At 38.7% G+C, this 18192-nt stretch overlaps 1 long non-coding RNA gene across 1 annotated transcript in view; it reads left to right on the plus strand.

The window, feature by feature from the left end:
• Window positions 1–2094: 2094 nt before the first annotated feature.
• Window positions 2095–18192, plus strand: part of LOC131504327 (uncharacterized) — a 28730-nt gene continuing 12632 nt past the window's right edge. The window contains exons 1-2 of the long non-coding RNA XR_009257920.1: window positions 2095–2152; window positions 2286–2350. This is a non-coding gene — a long non-coding RNA (uncharacterized LOC131504327). The remainder of the gene's footprint in view (window positions 2153–2285; window positions 2351–18192) is intronic.

Raw genomic sequence — 18192 nt, forward strand, 5'->3', positions numbered from 1 at the left:
AATTGGCATTGCCAAACTCCATTTCTACCTATCCCCACATGAAAAAAAAAAAAGCCTACAAGAAGTAAAAAATCCAATTTGAAAAGCAAGATCATAAATTTCTCCTCCAAAAGATAAGCAATTTCATCTAGGTACAAAATAGCTACAACTATTTTTTTAATCCTGAATATTAATGTGTTGTGAAAAAAGCATGAACTCCACAAGCAGATGGATCATCAACAAGGGGATTAAACAGCCCTCAAAAGGCTCTCCAAAGAGCCATTAAAAATTGTCAAGGAATCAGAAAATTCCATAGTAAATGACCCAACTGACTTTGAGAAATGAAAAATAAGGAAGCTGAAATAGCAAAATAATAATAGTACTTGCTACTTACATAATAGCTTTCTTGAGAGAATTCTGAAACACTTTCCAAACATTAATCCAATAATTTTTGTCATTAGTCTACACAGTACTAAGGGGGACTTTTATGTTATTTCTCACTGAGCACATGGGGAAACTAAGGCTTAGAAAGACAAAGATGGTGTGACTTTAATAGAATTGCCCCTCATATAACAAAAAGTCAATGCCAGAGAGGAAATGCAATCTCAATTTCCATTATATTACGAGATGGCATTTATTCAAAATTAATTTGTTATGTTAGAGTAAAGAGAACAGATGTAAAAATATTACCAATAGTTAGTTATCTAAAACCTAGGGAATTCATTAATACAGAAACAAGCATACCTAAAATGAAGATCTGGAGAAAATATGTATCCTACATTTGGAAAGACAGTTTTTGAAATAGATAAAGAATTACATTCATACATGTATTTTTGTTAAATAATTTACATTCCATTCTGGTCCAAATGGCACTTAGGAAAACAGCTCAATAAAATAGCTAATATAATAAAATTCCAAACTGTAACTGACTAATAATGGAGGAGAAACCAGGTAACTACGACAATTTCAGGACAGAATCATAGCCTTCTGGTAGTGAATTCACAGCTTCTCTGACACAAACTCAGTTCAATATAAACAGCAAAGCATCCGAGACTCACAAACTGCTGTTGATGGAAGTAAACCAGGTAAGGAACTCTGCAGGGGAGAACAATATAAACCAGCAGTAACAGGGGGAAAATTCAGTTTGTAGTAGAAACTGTAGCAACACCAAAGAGCATCATACGTGAGAAAACAACTGCACAGTAAGGGGAAAAGGGCATGCCTCTTATTCTTTGTAAAGACTGGCAGCTGCGTGAAAGAAAAACCTATGTGCTTTTAAATCTATTCCTAAGGGACATACTCTGTTATTTCTAGGAGGAAATATTATTTCTTACAATGTGAGATTAATGAAGCCCATGAACTGCACACTGAAAAAGTTGACTAACTTTGGTGTGAAATTGGGCATATGTATAGGGTGTGTGTGAAGTTGGGTGTGTGTGTGTGTGTGTGTGTGTGTGTGTGTACTAAAGTGTGAGGTGGGGAGAAGAGAAGAGAGAGTTGACTATTCAACAGTCAGACTCTAGTACTTAAGATACCAAGAGTTGGGGCACCCCACCACCACCAAAAAAAAAAAGGGAGATTAAATACCTTTCTGGGGCGCCTGGGTGGCGCAGTCGGTTAAGCGTCCGACTTCAGTCAGGTCACGATCTCGCGCTCCGTGAGTTCGAGCCCCGCGTCAGGCTCTGGGCTGATGGCTCGGAGCCTGGAGCCTGTTTCCGATTCTGTGTCTCCCTCTCTCTCTGCCCCTCCCCCGTTCATGCTCTGTCTCTCTCTGTCCCAAAAATAAATTAAAAAAAAAAAAAAAGTTGAAAAAAAAAATAAATAAATACCTTTCTGAAAGAATTGGATATATTTTAAATAAGAAAAGAAATGATCCTCATGGCTAAATTCCAAGAATTGTTAGGTTTCAGTATATTTATTTATAGTTTGGCATTGTTTTTATTGTGAATTCCACATTGAAAATGTGTCATAACCTTGGTTAAGGTTCAGTCAGGATCTCTGAAGGTCTATACCTTTGCTCTGAAGCCTCATCAGAATAGAAGATTTTCCCTTAGGGGAGAGAAAAGCATCTTAGAACACTGGAGATCATCCTCTGACTATGACATCCCCAGTGTAGGAACACTGTGTGTGCCGTCATGGATTATACACATTAGAAAGAATCCAGCTTAATGAGGTCAGGCTTAGGGCTCTCAATCCATTAACTTGGGATTCTTTTTTTTTTTTTTAATTTGGGGTGTGGGAGTCAGGGAGAGGTGTAATTTGTAGAAATTTGGCCTGGAAATCATGAGTTTCTTCTAATTCTGCAGAACCCACCTTATCTGAAGGGAAGCACATGACCCAATGTCAGACTGCCTGGCTCAACTACATACTGGTATGTATTGTATTGGGTTGATGTGATGATTAAATGTGTTAAAAAGAAGTAATACATATTCCAGATTTAAAATGGTGCATAATGGGGTGCCTGGGTAGCTCAGTCAGTTAAGTGTCTGACTTCGGCTTAGGTTATGATCTCATGGTTTGTGAGTCTGAGAGCTGCACTGACAGCTCAGAGCCTGGAGCCTGCTTCAGATTCTGTGTCTCCTATTCTCTCTGCCCCTCCACTGCCCACACACACACACACACACACTCTCTCTCTCTCTCTCAAAAATAAATAAACATAAAAAAATATTTAAATAGTGCATAGGGCAGAAGAAGCATTCAGTGGCATTAAATAATTTTAGGCCAGTTCATCCAATACTGGCCAAGCCCATCAGAGGCTATGCAACACCATTCTCTCTAATATCAGCAGATGGGAAGCATGATTCCTTCTGATTGGAAGGGAAGCACTAGTCAAAATGCTTACGTGATTTTAGAAAATGGCTTCAACTTTTCAGACTAAGGCTATAAGCATAGGCCTTTGTAGTACACACCCATGTGCCTTGCCTAGCTTCCCGAGGATCCCTTTCACAAGTTCCCTGCGCCCTTAGCCCAGTACCACCTGTACATCAGAGGCCTGCCCCTCACACTGAGGAGATGCACAAGTGCCTAGGGTTTAGCATTTACTGCTTCCAGGCTCTTCCCTTCCCAGTGCACTTCCCAACAGACCGACTGGTGTGAAAGTATAGAAATCCTGCTCCTTTGCCTTGTAGGGGACATACTCTCAAACTCTGAGACATAGTTTATACTCTGGGACTGAGCTGAAAAAGGTGCCCCTGGCTTGCCTTCTTCCCTTCTATATCCTGCTGCCCCCCATTTCCTTAGGGGTTTCTCCAGAGAAATAAAGTGACTTGCACCTCAAGCCTTGCTTGGCTCAGGATCTGCTGCTAGAAGACCATGATCTCAGACAGCCCTCATTAGAAATTATCTTGAGAGAAAAATGACAAGTGAGAGAGGAGTAGAGAAGATAATACATACTCCAACTTGGGAAAAGCAAAGGCTACAGAGTCATCAGTTCATTAATTCTGTCTTTTATTCCTATTTCATGTAGTTGATTTCCTTCTCCTTGCAAAACTTCCACCAGTGCACAGGTAGTAATGGGCAGAGGCTAAGACAGCTAGGATATGTCCTGGTAATTCAAAGGCAGAAAAGAGTTATATATAATTTCCTATCCTCTTCCAGAACAGCTGTAGAGTATAATCTAACTGACCTAGGTGATGCAGTAGGAAGGTAGAAAGCACAGGGAGACAGACATTAAGCATAAAATTCTGTCCTAAAGGGAGGGCTGGGGATCAGGTCAGAGAAACATGTCCAAATAAGATGCTTAATGATAGGTAGGATCTGACATAAGGACTAGAGGCCAAAGAGCAGAGCCAAGGTGAGTCAAACAGCCTGAGATTACAGAAAGGAGTAATAATAAGTTGGTAAAAATGAACTAAAGATGATCTTGAAAAAATGGGAGTCAGGAGAGTGAATGGGTTTTCATACATTCCTCATCCTCTGTGGTATGGATACATGAGGTGGATTTGTAGAAACCCCCTTCTCCAGAATGAGACAGAGCCAGGTTTTTACTATGGTCACTTAGCCAAATACTGTAGCATATTCTATTGTTCTTGATTTAGAATATATGTGGTTGTGCCAAAACTTTTATCCTCAACTGCATATGAAAGGGGTGAAGGTAGATTTATGGGGAAATAGGATTGATTACAGGTTATCTTCAACAGGTGGTTCTGGGTAGAGAGTTCTGGAAGGAGGTATGCTCTTTTTCCCTTATTGTGAGGGCTATGCATAGACTGATAAGTGAGCATGCTGTCATCATCTCTCTTCCTCTCAGATGCCCTGAGGTAGGAACATCTGGATCTTCTTTTTTATTACCCCCTGGTAGAATGGAGATGATGTCAAAAGACTCCACTTAAATAGTCATTGATCTTGCAGCTGGTCAGGCTCAGAGTGCTTCTGGTACTGGGAAGTCAGGAAGTAGCAAGGTTCTGAGTGGGAGATTAGGTTGGTTGTTACTTGCCAATTACTAACTAGCTTGATGGGAGGACTAGCCATGTCCACCTCATGAGTATAAGAGGGTGATACAGTGTCTTTCAAACTTGTTTGACAACTGCCCATAGTGGTAACATATGTGAATCATGACCCATAAGACACAAACTCACACAAAGACACACACACATAACCAAAAGAAATGTTTCACAAAACTAATACTCTTCCATATTTTGTATATACAAGCTGATGTTTTCTATTTTATTCTATTTTATTAAAAAATACTGGTCAAGATCCATTCATTTGATATTATGAGCCTTTCATCATTTGAAAAATATTGCTTTACAACCCAGATGATAAATTCCATCTGGACATCATTGGTTTTAGGGAAGGACTGGTGGTTGACAGATGGATGCAGGAGTCAAGGTTATTGGACAGTATCTTCCCAAACTGACATACATTCTATAAATCAAAGTCTGAGACAAGAGAGTGTATGTGAGTTTAAGGATAACACCACAGGTGTTGGGCCCCCCAAGATGCATCTGTTGTGGAATAGGGTGTATTATTTTTAAAAACCCTCCTCTATCATGTTTGCTCCTCTCTTGCTTTTCTTGATCTCTTATTCCAAAAATATCTTTCTATTTCATCATATCACTCACTAGTTCTGAAATACCTTAGGTCTTCCTTAATGTAATCCAGGTATTATGGGTAATAGGACGTGTAAAATATGAAGGGTGGGTACTGTTTGTATGGATAAGAATGGGATAAAGATAAAAGTACAATGTGTCAGCTCAGATATGGGAAGGGAATTTTTTTTTTAAATATGAAACGTTTTTTGAATAACAATCCTTTTTCCTCTAAGAATACTTCTTAGGAATTTTAGTGTATTTTGAAAGTTATCCTATGATTTTAAAAAGCTAACTTATAATAAGGAATTACTATAATCATCGACAAAAAATATCAAGTAACCATTTTCTCACTTTCTAGGAACCAGTTTAAAAACCTCTTATCTAACTTCTCTCTTGTTTTGATGACAGCCAAATCAATTAATGCACTTTTATCATTAATGACAGGACACAACATGTTTTTGAAATTATCTTTGGGATCTTTATTTTCCATACAATGACATATTATAGCAAGCTGCCCTTATGGCCTTTTGCATCAATTATTTAAAATCAAAAAGCCATTAATTCATATATCTGTGCATCTGTAATAGTATTGTTTTAAAAGGTGGAGAGTGAGAGAAAATCTGTCAATAAAATCATTGAACCTTTCCAGACTGATATGATTTACATGGAATCATTGCAATTCTATTTAGAGTACTATGATCTCAGTGGCTGGGTATGAGAGGGTTGAATTATTCATGTTTTCCTGGTCAATATACATACACACATGCACGCGCGCGCACACACACACACACACATACACACACACACACGGAAGTTCTTCATTTCAAGGTTGCTTGCATGGATTTCTGAGTCTGGTTCCTTTCGGAGTGATTCAGAGTCCGTCAGTAACAGGCCACATTCTCTGCACATGGATACCAACAGAGGCTTAAAAATAGGAGCCATGTGCACAGAGCTTCTTGTGCCAACCAACAGATTCTATCTGCATCTGCTACATATGGATTGACAGGAGAGGGGCCAAGTATACGTTGGTGTGAAGCAGCTTGCTGCTTCTGTTTTGAGAAAAGCTCATCATTGTACAAGTCCTGAACAAATTAGCCTTCCAATCACAATGCAAGGATATTGAAATAGGGTGAAAAACCTAGATGTATCAGGCAGTTCTTGCCAAATTAGTAGAGGATTAAAGAGGAAAAGAAAGTCATTTGAAGACTGATAATTAGTAAGCTAGTAAGATGTGGGGTACTTTCAGATATGTGACTGAACCTTGAATTTAAAAAAAAACGAAACAAAACAAAACTTGTTGCCACTGTTGGAAAATAGCTGGGGTCAAATGGGTACAAAATATCAAAATAGCTCTGAGTCAGTCTTTGGTTACGAACAAAAGAATTTCAGTCAAGTCCATAGAGCCAAGGTTGCTAAGGGAAGGTTACGTAGAGCTCTGGATCTTGAAGTCATTTACCAAACTTCATCGGGCTAAGGAATTGACAAGGGAAAATTCAGAACAAAAAAAAAAAATATTAAGACTTAAGTTACTGTGAAACAATTTATATGAAAGTACTCTGTAAAATATACAAGCATGTACAGATTTTATTTCCAGTTAATTTTATAATATGCACATTGAATGTTATTATCCTTTTATAAGTATACTACCTTATGCTGAAGGATAACTTAATCCTTTCCAAGTGCACAACAATTAAGCAAATTTATAAAAAGTATGTGGACAAGACTCATATTTTCATATCTTCTTATGTTTCCCGGGCAATTTGAAATATTTTTGTCTTTGTGCAAATGAAAGAGGGGCAACAGTGGATAGGGTCTGTACCCCATTCGATTTATTTTACTATCACTACCATATAAAACCTTTCACTTCATATTCTTTAAGGCTATATTTCTACCAGAGGATAAAAAATGTTCTTCAGAACAGAAGCAATGGACTGTAGCTACCTGCACAGCTAGCCTGTTCACTTAATCATTAACAAGAACCATGTGAAAATATTGAGCAGTCACTATATGCCAAGCATTGTGCTAAGTACTGGCCAAACCATGTTGCCTGTCTTTTCAAATTTACAGATTGGCTGGGGAAGCAAGACAAGAAAATGGGGCAATTGCCATAGGGTGTGGTGGTGAGACAGAAGTATAGGGTGCTCCAGGAGCACATGAGAGAGACACCATGCCTGGACTTTGGTGGTCAGAAAGGCTTTCTTGAGGATAGTGACTGGAATTGAAAGTCCACACTAGGGGAAACTGCCTGGCTTAGTAGGTGAGCATGCAACTCTTGATGTCGGGGTCATGACTGCAAGCCCCACATTGGGTGTAGAACCTACTTTTAAAAAAAGGTCCACACTAACATATCCTGGAAAGAATAGGTGAACAGGTGAAAAGAAATCACCATCTGAAAGAACTAAGAGGATGGTCCCCAGCATGGAAATCATGGGCACATAGGCATGCTTGCAGTATGAGCAAGACTTAAGAACATCAGGTTTTCTACTTTAGGGTAGAATTTGTAAGTAGTGTCTGTCTCCCTCCCCTTCTGTATCCCTTAAAAATCCCAAAGGTAGGATCAGTGAGGAAGCTATGAAAGGATATGGGACCATGAATTCCCTGTAAGTTCTTTTATGGATACCAGACCTCAGAGGGCTCTACATTTTCTGCTCCAGAGAATATCTAACAGGTCAGAATCTGAAACATTCCTTGCACTAGAGCACAGCATATGCTGCCACTCTTTCCCTCCGGATGGAGGATTATGTAAAACAAAAATACTCATTATTAATAGCTAGAATACACTAAGAGTTTAATATGTTGCAGGCACTAAGTGTTTTATATATATTATCTATTTTAACCCTAACAACATGGTGCATAGGTCCTATTACCATCCCTGTTTTATAAGAAACACAGGAGGATTACATAACTTTTTCAAGGTCACTCACTGGCAAAAAATATTTGACCTCAGATCTCTATGACTCCAGAGTCTGAGCTTTTAAACACTCTATTGTCTTCCCATGCAGTAATATATTGCTAATATTATTATTATTGTACCTATTAGGTGAGTCACCATTTTATCTCCTTATAATTCATTTTGGAAAGCTTATCCAGTATTTCTATTTGAAAATACTGATTAAAAAAACACTAGCATTTCCCAATATCTTTTGTATATTACCTCTTGGGAAAGTTGCTAATACTGCAGAGTAAAGAAAACAACAACCAAAAAAAAAAAAAAACAAAAAAACAAAAAAACTCTCTTGTCTGAGCTAGAAGGGATACATACCGTGGCCTTAGTTATTAATTAAATGTTTTAAAACATTCTTTATCAGTGTGCTTTTTCACTGTCAGAATGCCTCAGGGCTCTGCACAGCAGGTCCTCCACAGCTTTCAGGGAAGAGCTGCCAAGAGTCTCTGCCCAGTGTTCACGGCTATATTTGTTCATTCTATTACAATATAGTATACTGTGCTTCTCCTGGTGATTTCACTTCATCTGTGTAGCAAATCGTGCAAAATTATAGATATTTAAGTGTAGTAGATAACAAAGAAACTGGGATCACGCAAATTGGAAATTTTGTCATTCTTCAAGGAAACAAAATATTTGCAACAGGCAGTTCAGTGAAAAGCGGCCAAAGGAAAGGTAAATAAATGCCATTCCCCAACCTCTGCACTTTCTTAATGATTCAAGGTACAGTTACACACAATCAGTAAAAATATGATGGCATGAATAAATATTAGCATGTGGGCACAATGTCCCATCTCTTTCAGGGTCTGTATATATTCCAATAACTAGTTTTTAGATATTGTTTTTTTCTAAAAGTGCCAGTACTTTTATTCAATTTACTTCTTTGTGTTGTTAGTGCAGAAGTAAGCAAAAGAAATGTTGAGCTGGTCAGCTTGCAAAAATTTTTAAACTAATGAATTATTACTGGAGTTTAAGGGAAAGAGTATATATTAACCTGTATCATCCATGTGACCATGTCAGCAAAGAGAAGAGAATCTAGCTTCTGCTTTTATGTCAATCCAACTAATAAGAAAATGAAGAATCTGAATTAAACAATTTGCAACCTGTCAAAAATTAGCAAGATTGGGGCGCCTGGGTGGCGCAGTCGGTTAAGCGTCCGACTTCAGCCAGGTCACGATCTCGCGGTCCGTGAGTTCGAGCCCCGCGTCAGGCTCTGGGCTGATGGCTCGGAGCCTGGAGCCTGTTTCCGATTCTGTGTCTCCCTCTCTCTCTGCCCCTCCCCCGTTCATGCTCTGTCTCTCTCTGTCCCAAAAAAATAAATAAATAAATAAATAAAAAATGTTGAAAAAAAAAAAATTAGCAAGATCAAGCATTTAGACCAAACTAAAAGTTTTGGGGAGCAATTTATAATAACATTTTAATAACTGAAAATTAGGGGGGGTGGGGAAAGAAGCTTCCTTCTTAATAGGAGATTCGGGATTGGCAGCATTCCATTGACAGGAAGTTCCACTTAAGGTATACCATAGAAATATAAGATTCCTGCAAGCATGTGACAAAAGCATAGACATTTGTATTATCTATGGTCAAATGGTTAAAAATAAATTAATAAATAAATTCCCTGTAACCCTGTATGAGCATTGGCTAGTACAAGCTGAGGAATGATTGGCCAAACAAAAGCCCCACATGAATGATAAAGTAATTAAACACTACTGAAGTTGACTGAAAAAAAAAAAAAAGATAATACAGTTGAGGGAAGTCAAGATTCTTGACCTTTCCACATAAACATGCTTCACCTGGGTGCTTGGGTGGCTCTGTCGGTTAAGTGTCGGACTCTTGATTTTTACTCAGGTCATGATCTCAGTTTGTGGTTTTGAGCCCAGTGCAGAATCCTGCTTGGGATTCTCCGTCTCACTCTCTCTCTCTTCCCCTCCCTCTCTTGTGCGCTTTCTCTGTCTCTCAAAAATAAATCAACAAGGGCTCCTGGGTAGCTCAGTTGATTAAGGATTGGACTTGAACTCAGGTCATGATATCACAGTTTGTGAGTTCAGGCCCCGTGTCGGGCTCTGTGGTGACAGCGCAGAGCCTGGAGCCTGCTTCAGAATCTGTGTCTCCCTCCCCCCGCTCATGCTTGGTCTCTGTCTCTCAAAAAATAAATGTTAAAAAAAAAAATAATAAATAAATAAATAAATAAATAAATATTAAATTAAAAAGATAAATAAAAATGCTTTATATATGAGGCTGAACCTAAGTTACTGAAGCTGGGCTTCAGGGAAAGGTTAGAGAAACTGAGGAGACTCAGGAGAGATAGAAATTACCTGAAACTCTTCTTTTGAGTAGTGTGACTTGTGCCTACATTAGCTTCATACCCTCTCTGCCTTCTTCTTGTAGCTCAAATGCTCAAAGTAGGAATAGGATTAATAGGACTGTTGAGCTATAGAATATGAAAGTGAGGTGGATATGCAGGAGATCCCAATTGCCAAGTGATAGATCAAAACTGTTTCTCTATATAGGTAATAAATATCATGGTTAAACACACTTCATGTTGCTTTCAGTTATTTATTTTAATTTATTTTATTTTATTTTCTTTTCTTTTATTTTATTTTTTAGAGGGAGAGAAAGCATGAGTGAAGGAGAAGGGCAGAGGGAGAGACACAGAGAGAGAGGATCCTAAGCAGGTTCTACACTCAGCACAGAGACCAACTGCGGGGCTCAATCCCACGACCCAGCATCCTGACCTGAGCCAAAATTAAGAATCAGACACTTAACTGACGGAGCCACCCAGGCTGTCCCTTTCACATATTTTATGTGAATTTTACATCTCCAACATAGCTAAAAAGGGTATCGCTAAGTCCTGCCATGTGACCAAGAAGACTGACAATTATAACTTTACAAAAGGATTCTTCACATACTTACATTAAAAGAATGCCTACTTTTTTTCCTCTGAGCCTAGCATATCTAAATTTAACTGTGCTTCTTTCCTCACTAACAATATTTTCTTATTAAAAGAAAATCCTATTCTCAATAGGCCCTTCCAATAGAAAATATGGGTTCATAATGTGAAAGACCACACTTAACATATATAGTAAGCATACTATTCTTAAAGGAAGTTTCCCACACAACTTGGTCTCTGTCAACAGGCCACAGAAAACAACATAGTGTTAATTAAGTTTAAAAATTCTCCTTCCATTTTAAGACTAATTAGCATATAGCACTTTCATCAGGTTTATTGAAAATGTATACTAGAAAATGTTTCAACGAATACTGCTTCATGGCAAAGAAAGCCCACCCCACCCCCTGTAGCCCCAAATGCAATACACGGATTTAATGAGTTGTTATCTTACACAAGAAATTCAGGATGCTTTAATTCCTATCACTTCTCTTCTATTTCATGTTATTGATGTCTAGTATTTTAGTTCTATTTTGTTTTTAAATTCCTCCTGAATTACTCGTCATGCCATAGAGTTTATCAGGACTGCTCCCACTGTTGCATTGAGAATTGACTGAAAGGCATCTGGGGAGAAGCAGTCAGGATTGAAATAGGAAGCCACTGCAAAATTCCAGGTCAGAGATTATGATGGCATGGACCAGGATGAAAGCAATAGAGGTGGTCAGATGTACCTGAATACATCTGACAGGTTTCACTAGTTGGATAGTACGTTAGAAAGAAGCCATTTATGACCTTGTATAGATAGTATGTTAGAAGAAAGAAGTCAATCTTGACCCAAGGTTATTGGCCTCAGTCACTAGAAGGATGGTGTCAGTCATTTGGGAAAGACTGAAAAGAATAGTGGTGATGAATTGGGCAGCAGGGTATAGAGGCTGGGAAAAAGCTAATCTTATGATGTCTCTGGTCAATATCTAAATGGACATGTTGGAAATTTAATTTGGGGAGTTGCTAATGTGTAGGTGGAATTTAAAGCCATGAGTCCATATGATATTAAGGGTGAGGCAATAGCTAGTTGTTGTGGAGAAGAATAATTGAAGACAGCAATTATAAAATCTGTCAAGGAGTTTTGCTACAAAGATAACATTAGATGGAGGTAATTTTAGAGTCAAGGAATTTTTTTTCAATTAATTGGGAGTTAGAGCATATTTTGTGCTGATGAGCATAATTCAATAGTTGTGGAAAATGCTATAAGAGAGGGAATTGAGTCAATGAGTGAAAATGAGATAATGCACATGGGCAGTTAGTCCTGCACAATCGCATATTCATCCTGGGTGAGAGGAAGAAAGAGTATATTTATACTCTGGTAGGTACGTAGTCAAGAGAACCTGTGCCCAATTCTTCTTGTTCTTCCAATTTCTTACTGAAAATCTGCTGAGATATAGGCAAAGGTAGAAGTCTGACAATAGTTGAGAATGCATGAAATTGTCCTCAAGACAATGGGAGGGCAAGTGACTGGGAAAATGTTACAGAATTTGATGGACACCATTTGGAATCCACTTGAAGTCAGGGATCATGAATTTGATGCGAGAACAGTTAGCATGATAGGATTTTTGTCTAGCTGCAATCAGCCAGATATGCAGAAGTTGAGTAGTGACAGAGATAGATTTAACCATAATTGGGTATTGCCAAGGGTATACAATAAAGCTTATGGACAAAGGGTTAAGTCTACACATCCATTGTCAAACTTGAAATATATAGGCAATCAGAAGTACTATAATACATAAGAGATAAATTGAGATGTGACAGGGTTGAAAGATAGTGCAAATATGGTAAAAGCAATAGATTATGGGTTCTGGATAGGGTTGAAGGATTAAAGCAATTGAGATACCAGAGGGAAAATAGAAGGTTGTAATAAGAGAGCGAGAAAATTAAAATTGAGATTACAGAAGGGTTATACCTGTTTGAATCCAAGTTTAGGATATAACTAAGAAAATTTCTGAGGTAAGGTAGAAGACAATTCCACTGAAGAAGACATAATTAAGGAAGAGGGAAGCCAAGGTATGAAAATAATATACTCAAGTAATACAACTCCTTACGAGACATGTCATTGAAGGCAAGGGAAATAAAACCAAACATGAACTACTGGGACTTCATCAAGATAAAAAGCTTCTGCACAGTGAAGGAAACAATCAACAAAACTAAAAGGCAGCCTAAGGAATGGGAGAAGATATTTGCAAATGACATACCTGATAAAGGGTTAGTATCCAAAATCTATAAAGAGCTCAACACCCCAAAAAGAAATAACCCAGTTAAGAAATGGACAGAACACACGAAGAGACACTTTTCCACAGAAGACATCCAGGTGGCCAATAGATACATGAAAAGATGCTCAACATCACTCATCATCAGAGAAATACAAGTCAAAACCATGATGAGATACCACCTCACATCTGTCAGAATGGCTAAAGTTAACAATGTAAGAAACAACAGGTGTTGGTGAGGATGCAGAAGAAGGGTAACCCTCTTGCACAGTTGGTGGGAATGCAAAGTGGGGCAGCCACTCTGGAGAACAGTATGGAAGTTCCTCAAGAAACTAAAACTAGAACTACTTTACAATCCAGGAATTGCACTACTAGGTATTTACCCACAGGACACAAATAAACAGATTTGAAGGGGTACATGCACCCCAATGTTTATAGCAGCATTATCAACAATAGCCAAACTAAGGAGAGAGCCCAAATGTCCATCAACTGATGAAAGGATAAAGACGATGTGGTACATATATACAATGGAATATTAGCCATCAAAAAGAATGAAATCTCCATTTGCAATCATGTGGATGGAGCTAGAATGTATGATGCTAAGCAAAATAAGTCAATCAGAGAAAGACTAATACCATATGCTTTCACTCATATGTGGAATTTATGAAACAAAACAGATGCACATACTGGAAGGTGGGGGAAGAGAAGAGAGGGAAACAAACTACAAGTGACTCTTAATGAACTGAGAACAAACTATGGGCTGACAGAGGGAAGAGGATGGGAGATGGGCTAGGTGGGCGATGGGTACTAAGGAAGGCACTTGCGATGTGCACTGGGTGTTGTATGTAAATGATGAATCACTGAATTCTACTCCTGAAACCAATACTGCACTGCACTAACTGAAATTTAAATTAAAAAAGAAAAAGAACTAAAAGCACAACAGTGTTGGAGAGAAAGAGATGTAGGAAGAGAGACAGTGATCTAGGAATTCAAATTTTCAGAGAATAACAGGCAACAGCTATTGAGTGCTTACAATGAGCCAGATACTAATCTATACAAATATTGACTCGTCTAGCCTTACAGAAGTATATGAGCTACTATTACTATTTTTCAAACTAAGAAATTTGGGTACAAACAACTTAAGCAATTCACTGAAAGTCACACAGCTAATAAGTTGAACTCATATTTGATCCCAAGCTGTCTAGATCCCTAATTATATTCTAAACCACTTTGCTACGCTTCACAGAACAAGTGAGGAATGACTCATGTGTTGTGTTAGACTGTAAAAGGGTGGTAGCAGGTGGAATATTTGATGACATGAGATATAAACCTGGGTATATTTAGCACTATGGGAAGAAGACTGGTTTGTGTCAGTGAAGAGCAAACAATCAACTGGTGTTTGACTCCTGCCTGGAAAATTCAAAAGGAAAGAGAAGTGTGTAAAGGACTAAAGGAGAGGTGGCTAAATTGGTCAGACTTAATGATAGAGAACAAACTATGGGATGACAGAGGGAGGTGGGTGGGAGATGGGCTAGATGGGTGATGGGTCAGAAAAACTCCTCGAGTTTTTCAGGGAAATTATGCCTAAATGTTTCTTGTATATCAAATGATGTTCACATGATCCAAGAGAGCCGATGTCAGGTTGGCCTATATCATGCCCCACAGGACTACCCAAAAGGACTTCAAAAGTAGTTGAATGAAGGAGAGAACATCATTCGTCAATAAGATTTCAAGTGAATGGTCGACAGGGCTCGGGGTGGAGGTGAGCTCTCTGATGAATCCATGAAAGTACTCAGAAAGGAAAGCATAAGCTCTAAACATTAGACAGACACAGAGAGAGTGAAAGTGCCAGGCAAGTCAGAACTTTCCTATCTCAGATGTTCTTATCTTCTTCCCTCCAAGTCTCTTTCCAAGGCACAGAAACCATGGAATGGGAAGTGAGAAAAAAGTCAAGCACAACTCCTGCCCAGAATGTGGACTTCCTACATGTAGCAGGCTTGAACTTTGAATGAAAACTGAAGTCATGATCATTCTGTGGGATTGCACACTCTAATTTATGAAGTAACTTGAAGTGACTCTAAAACTTGCTATCCAAAAGTACTCTAAAAAGACACCGAATGACTCAAATTTTCATTGAAGGTCCGTGAAGAATTTGCCTTACTGATATAAATAATAAAGGGACAAGGAAAGAAAACAGAAAGGTGCTACATGATTATACATCTTGAGTCTTGTTTCCTCAGCATACTAGGTATAGTAGTCTTTGCTTCCAGTCTTGCCCCCACTATCTTCATCCTCCATCCAGTTATAAGAGACAGATTTAAAACAAAACACACCACAAGAAACTTAGTTCTGGCACTGGCATTTCATTGCACTTAGAATAAAGGTTCAAACTCTTTTCTGTGGCCTGTAAGGCCATACATTATTTTACCCTTACCTTTCTCTTCTCCTTTCCTAGAACTTACTAAGTTCTTTCACCACTTAGGCCTTGGCCTGTGCTGTTTCCACCTGCCTGGAATGCTGGGTCCTAAAATCTCCAGATAGCTGGTCTTCCATGTCATTTGGTCTCTGAAAGACTTCTCAGAGTGACTTTCTTTGACCACTCACATCTTTAAAAAACTGCCATAGCCAGTTACCCAATCTCAGATCTTCCTTCTGAGGAAATCTCATGCAAGTACCACCCAAATCTCATGCAAGTACCACTCTTTAGCCAACTCTAACCCAGAACAGTAATGGAAGGAGATTCTGGGAAGCATAGGTCCAGCTTTGCTAAGTGAACAACCACCATAGTACAACCACTATCTGAAATTATCTTACTCATTTATTAGTCTTTTGTATATCTTCACCTCTGACTAGAATGCAAAGCTCTATATAATCAGGAATACTTTTATCTTGATTACTATTGCATCCCCAGTACTTGAGTGTTGCCTAGCAGACAGTAAGTGCTCAATAGATATTATGTAAAAGATACATATTTTGATTTCAAATATATTACACTGTATTTAATAATATTTATAATGAAAAGTTCTTTACTGGAACAGAAAACTCTCAAAGGAACATTACAGAAGGCATGGAAACTAGTCCTTTAGTGAGCAATAATATTGAGGAAATTGGTCAGCAATCACACTTCTGAGGCAACGTTTTGACACGAGTTACATCAGTATACCAGTCAGAGTTCAATCGAGAAGCAAAATGACTACGAACTATGGGATAAGAGATTTACTATAGCAATTATACCTTCCATAATTGTGGGAGGAGTGGGAAATTAATGCCTGGAAAGGAAAATTAAGAATTCAGACAAGGGACACCTGGGTGGCTCAGTCGGTTAAGCGTCTGACATCGGCCTAGGTCATGATCTCACAGTTTGTGAGTTCAGGCCCCACATCAGGCTCTGTGCTGACAGCTCAGAGCCTGGAGCCTGCTTCGGATTCTGTGTCTCCTTCTCTCTCTGTCCGTCCCCGCTTGCCCTCTGTCTCTTTCACGCTCAAAAATAAACATTAAAAAAAAAAGAAAAGAAACCAGACAAGTTGTAAACCAGTCAATCCGCGAAACCCAAGCATGTCCAGACATGTAAGTGGAACTCATGGAACTCACTCAGGGAAGCTGATGGAGAAGTTTCTAACAAATATTTGGTGATGAGCCTGAGGTCTCTCTTGGTCAGTAAAGTCTGGAGCAGGCAAGAGAGTTGGATCTGGGGCAGAGGATAGTTTAAAGGACAAACTGGAACTAACAAGCTATGCTCATTCATGTCACCATGAATGGTCTGTCACCATGACCAACCATTACAACCTTCAGAGAGCACTGGACACTGTTATCCTTCTACCACCCAAATCTCATGCAAGTACCACTCTTTAGCCAACTCTAACCCAGAACAGTAATGGAAGGAGATTCTGGGAGGCATAGGTGCAGCTTAGCTAAGTGAACAATAGAATTTTATCTCACAGACAGTTAGAACTCAATTTACTTGTACATAACAGAAATTAAAGTATCCCCAAAACAAATACATCTATTGTAAAGGAAATGTTGGTAGTTTTTAAAACTAAAATTTAGGACAGGTAGAAGATCAGGAACTAGAAAGCCTTCTGACCATCTCTAATCCCTATTTTTCTCTGTGTACCTTCACTCTTTCTGCAAAAGAATTTCTACTTCTTCCTTTATGTGGTGGTAGACTTGGCCTAAGCTTGCTTCACACAAGTAATCCCCATGAAAACCAACAGCTTTTCTTTCTTTGTCATCTTCTCTCCCTCTCAATTTCAAATTCTCAGGGAAACACCTCTGATTTCCTTAGGTTACCTAGATACCAACCACCAATCCGAGCAACTCTGGCCATTGAGGATTCATTGTATAAAATAGATGCCAGGGACCCACTACTATTTTCATGTAGAAGAGATAGTAGTCAGAAAATGACAAACAAAAGGATGTGATAAGTATCTTAAGAGGGTGTGTGAATACACATTAACATGCAAATGTTAGTAAGAATATCGCATTCCTGGAGTAGCAGTGATATACCTGATAAACTAATAGGGCTATAAGCCTTTTGATAGTTTTGAATTATGCCTCCCCCCCCCACAACTAAATGGCAATAATAAATATTTGTAATTAAAGAGAAAAGGCTGGGCTCCAAAAAGGTAAATATACCTGAGATCCTAAAATGGCATAGGGTCATGAGCAGAGCTAAAGCTACAAGCCAGATGAACTTTTGATTCAAAAGTAGACCTGGGGCTGGAAGTTGCTGAGTGGCAAGAAATACCAAAAGGACCTTACGTTAAGAGAGAGACCAGGCTAACTGCTTATGACCAACCGGTGGCTGGGATGGAGCTCCCCTGTTCTAGAAAGAAATCTTAAAAAACTGCTTCCTGGGTTAGATATCCCATGAATACATGGCCTAGACAGGCTGAAGGGCAACCCGAAATATCTCCACAACAGAACCTAAAAAAAAAAAAAAATGCCTGCAAGTTATGAACTGATGACACAAGATCTCCTTCTTAACCAATGGCCCTCTGGAGGCAGGCCAAAGGAATAGATACCAAAGAGAGATATAGACAGGGTAGTGAGAAGGAGTAAAGAGAGAGAATTTCCTATTTAAGTGAGCCT

This window comes from Neofelis nebulosa, chromosome 2 (genome assembly GCF_028018385.1).
Source record: "Neofelis nebulosa isolate mNeoNeb1 chromosome 2, mNeoNeb1.pri, whole genome shotgun sequence".
NCBI classification, from domain to species: domain Eukaryota; kingdom Metazoa; phylum Chordata; class Mammalia; order Carnivora; family Felidae; genus Neofelis; species Neofelis nebulosa.